The sequence below is a fragment of the Pistacia vera genome, unplaced genomic scaffold, assembly GCF_008641045.1.
Source record: "Pistacia vera cultivar Batoury unplaced genomic scaffold, PisVer_v2 Contig431, whole genome shotgun sequence".
In the NCBI taxonomy this organism is placed as follows: domain Eukaryota; kingdom Viridiplantae; phylum Streptophyta; class Magnoliopsida; order Sapindales; family Anacardiaceae; genus Pistacia; species Pistacia vera.
Genome location: NW_022196259.1, coordinates 230,001 through 234,922, shown reverse-complemented (window position 1 = coordinate 234,922; position 4,922 = coordinate 230,001). Strand labels below are relative to the sequence as shown.

Here is a 4,922-nt window from a genome sequence, read left to right as displayed (position 1 = left end):
TTACCTCACTAAATTCTAATGCAAAGTTGTGTAGTAGCAAAGAGCAAGTAAGGGTCTTTCCCGCAGAGGATTTGGGAACTTAATTAATTATCAACTTCTAACGGGGTTTGTCACGAATTATAAAATCTCAACAAAAACTAAAAAGAATTCAAAGTAAACAATGTAAATTAAGCAATTAATGATGATAGAGAAATCAATAAGAGAAACTGGATTAAAGGTTTATTCGCCACCACTAGACATGAATTACATAAAATAAAAGCACTCTTTAACTTTCTACCCTCTTAATCACATCAACTCAGAAAATACCAAAATACTTCCTAACTATTTCTGAAGTGCCGTGAGTTGGGCTATGATGGCCGTGAAGGCATCAACTTCATAAAGACCCGTAGATTTTCTTGATATCACTCTCTCATTTGGTCTTTGATAGTTGTTGCTTGCCAAAACCTCAAACAACTCATAAGCCTCCTCTGATGTCTTATTCTACGAGGCTCCTCCCGATGCCGCATCCATCATGGTTTGCACGTTACCCATCAGTCCATTGTAGAATGTTTGGACTTGAAGCCAAACTGGCAACCCATGGTGTGGACATTTCCTCATCAATTCCTTGTACCTTTCCCAAGCCTCATTCAATGACTCGGATTTATCTTGTAGAAATGATGTGATATCATTTCTCAGTTTTGCTGATTTTGCTGGAGGAAAGAACTTGGTCAGGAATTTTTGTGCTAGATCATTCCATGTTGTGATAGTTCCCGATGGTAGTGCCATTAACCACCCCTTAGCTTTATCCCCCAATAAGAATGGGAATAACCTCAACCTAATGGCATCATCTGACACTCTGTTCGACTTGAAGGTGTCACAAATTTCCAAGAAGTTTGCAATATGCTGATTCGGATCTTCCTTCAAATCACCATTGAACCTTACCGACTGTTGAATCATCTAGATGATTGCCAGCTTAATTTCAAAGGTATTGGCTTGGAATGCTGGTCTTGTAATGCTCGAACCACTGCCATTAACCATGGGAACTGAGAATTCCCTTAGTGTCCTGTTTTCTGGTTCTGCCATCTTTACAACTATTTCTTCTGGTTCAATTGTAGCTTCTCTTTCTCTTCTTTCTCTGTTTAGTCTTTGAGTGGTTCTTTCAATCTCAGGATCAACAGGAACCACTGGTTGACATCTTGCTCTTCGCATAAACTGCACCTAGCAAAAGCAAAATCACACCAAACAAAGAAAAATAAAACAACTAAAAATTAAGTAAAAATAACACTCCAATCTAGCTAACACAAGAAAATTTTAATGTTAACACAAAACTCAAAAGCTGGCAACGGCACCAAAAACTTGATGCGTGTTTACTACAACACGCAATATGTAGCAAGTATACTAATCGCATAAGTAATAGATTGATGAGTGAGATCGTTCCCATAAGGATTGGTTGCTAAGCACTAAGTTTTTCTACTGTTTTCAAGTTGGAGCAATCGAATGGTTTGGATTTATAGGAGAAATCTAAACTAAACTAGACCAAAATCTATAACTATTCAAACTAATTATGAAGCAAGAATTAAAACACTAATAAAATCAATTCAAACAAACAGGTAGGGTTTTGACTTCATTCGGACTCTTTGGGTTAAACCTAGGGATTATACTATTTCCATATTCACAAGCATTGATTGTAAATCGAACTCACTAAGGTATAAAATATACCTTCTCAGGCTATATCTCCTTACTCTTTCCTATTAAACTTTCGCACCCAACAAAATTAAGACTAATAGTTCAAGTTCATTAAGCACAAGGATCCTAGATTGATTTCATTGATTCTTAAATCTATCTCTAGCATTTAATACTACAATGGTGATTACCCAAGAAGCTTAACATGAATTATCTCTCAATCTCATCATGTTCATCACATAAAAACAATAAATACAGAATAATCACACAATCAAAGCAAAATCATATGAAATTAATAATCATCAACTCTCTAACCCATTAGAATCCGAACTACATCAAAACCCTAACCCAAAATAGGTTAGTTCATGGCTAAATCAACAATACAAATAAAAGAAATGAAAAATCTAAAGTTCAACATAATAGAAATAAGAGAAAAGACAAGAAAATCTCCCCAAATGATGAATCCACTGGTTTAATCTCGAATCTTCACCCTTTGAATTCAAAGTTCACCAAAAACAATCTAAGAAAATGTAAAAAGCTGCTATTTTTAAAAGAAAAACGAACCCCTACAAAAATGACTAAGTTTCTCTTTTATACCTAACCCAAAAACCTAGGAAAAATTCGTAAAATGAAACTGTGCATTTTGAAATTCGCAGACTTCGCCATGGTGAAGAAAGATTCTCGCCGCGGCGAGGAAGTGAACTCAACCCACGTGCGTAACTCTCTTCGCCGCTGCGAAGCTTCATGTGGAATTTTGAATTTATAGAATTGCCCTCCGCTTGTTTCTTTGCTTGAATCTTCAATCTTCGATGCTCTCCTCATGAAAACAAGCTTCACAGTGCTCTACTTTGCTTCAGAACTTTCCCAACTTCTGAGATCCGCTCACTTTTGAGTCCAACAACTCCAATTCGCTCATTATTTGCATAAAATATCCATTTTAGCCTGAAACAATAAATATAAAGAATTAAGTAGCAATTCAGGTTAAAATGAACTAAAAAGTATCTAAAATCTGACTAAAAAGTCTAATCAAAACAGTATAATCCATAGATTATCAGGGGGAAAATATGACATTTTGCATTCTCATCAAATTCCCCTACACTTAACTTTTGCTCATCCTCGGGCAAAACTCAAATGTAATTTCCCAAAACACACAAAGGTTGCAACGCCATCAACAGAGAATAATCAAGCTCTTCAAAACTCATAACATATCATGAACATACATTCTTAAACAACTTCCAATTACTTAGTAAGCATTTTTACTTGAAGATGGAGTAAACTAAATACGTAGACCCTCACGGAAATAAACACTCGACTCTCATGTGTTTTTCTCAAATTCATTCCAATGGAAATGATCTACCATAGGTTTGCATATCTTTTCATTCTCCACCACTGGGATCACATGCATAACACGACTCATAAGGACTTTTCAAGGGTTGTAATGGGGTTTAGGACTCATCGAAACTAGTGGAGCAAAAATGAATCAACTCAAGATTGAATATATAAAACATGTAAAACCAATCACTCCCTTCAGCAACTTCTTCCTTGTATATATCCCGTATAAATAGACCCCTTTATTGGAATTTCAGGAGAAATTATGAACATGGATAGTTTGTAATATCAAAAGCAATTTCCTCCATCACTTCCTTTCTTCTTCTTCTTCTTCTTCTTCTTCTTCTTCTTCTTTTATTTATTACATCAACAATGGAATTCAAGAATTGAGAATGGTAAAATATTCCATTTCACCACTCATAGCCGTACTACAAATCCAAACACCCTCACACTTATTTCTTGCACATCCATACATATCATAATGATGAACAATGCTCCACTAGCTCTACGGCTTGGGTAAAGGCATTGTTTTTTTTTGTTTTTTTTTTTTATTTTCAGGTTTAAGCTTGTAATGTGAGTTCACAATAAAGCTCAAAGGGATTCAACAAAGGGAAAAATTAATTACAAGGTAGGCTATTTGGCTTATGTAGCTTATAACAAAGAGGGCCTTAATCATGTTCATGCATGCATGTGTCTATATGACCTCGAAGAGAATCAAGGCAAGTTCTAGAGAAATAAATCCATGGAAGAATATCTCACATGAAAGAAAATGGTGAGATTGCATATGTCAGTCTAAAGGCTCAAAATCTCACTGGCTTTTGTCTACCAACTTTATGTTAGTAAACGGTCCCATATACGCAGCGGAAACAACAAAAATAATATAATAGGATCGTTTACATGAGCCAAGATCAAGGGTATAATTTTACAATTTTATCATAATAAATAGAATCTGCAGAAAAATAAATCTTGAGTTAAGAGAAAACAAACGCACGTTGGAGGCTCCTCCAAATTTGTCGACGAATGTTTTGCTACCGATCCAAGTGTAGGATCGAACCCACGTAGTCCACACGAAGACAATCTCAAAAGAACTAAGGAGGGATTTGCTAGATCCTCCTTAGCCTTAAGAATCAAGAAGACAAATCAAATGAATTGATTTTTGGGCAAAAATTGGATTCTGCCGTGGGAGTGTAAAAATAGGGCTGTGTGCTTTTTTTTTTTCAAAGAAAAACCTCTATTAAGAAAATCACACAGTTTTCTTTTTAAAGTAAAAACAATTTGCCCTAATCCCATAAGAAATAGGCTTGGGCTCCAACCCAAACGCCTCATGTTGCCAAACACTCCCAATTTAATATTTTTATTTTTCCATCATTATCTCAATTAAAATCAATTAATATATATTTAAATATATATTAACATTTAACAATAATGATAATATATTTAAATATGTGCGAACACACATTTAAACGTAATTTCACTTATTTAATTTTTCTAACAAATTAAATAAAGGCTACGACCTCAGCAAATTTAATTGCACTATGAAATTACCAAAATACCCTTTCGCCTTAAAAGATGAAAACGCCCTTCTTTCTTCTTGCATCTTAAATTGTCTTCTATGTGTGTGACCCTTAGGCTCCTCATCATATCGGCAGTGTATAGTATTGCGATTAACACCAATTAATCGTCTCACTAATACACAGACCAAGATTGGCCCCTAGCAAGGCATCATGGCCACCCGATAGATTCGGATTCAGCAAAGTAGCTACCTGTCAACGATATGGTTACCGTGCAATTCGATCCTTTCATCATACGTTATCTCGACGAGACGAAGGCATAGAAATAGTGTCAACCTTCGGTTACTCTCGATATTATTTATTCAGTTTCTGGACCAATGACCCGTATTATAAACTGGATAGAGCAACAACTCAATCCCA

At 35.4% G+C, this 4,922-nt stretch overlaps 1 non-coding gene across 1 annotated transcript; it reads left to right on the top strand.

The window, feature by feature from the left end:
* The first annotated feature begins 571 nt into the window (after positions 1 to 571).
* LOC116143660 lies at positions 572 to 678 on the top strand. Its single transcript, XR_004130161.1, has one exon. It is a non-coding gene; the product is annotated as a small nucleolar RNA R71 (small nucleolar RNA).
* Positions 679 to 4,922: the final 4,244 nt, after the last annotated feature.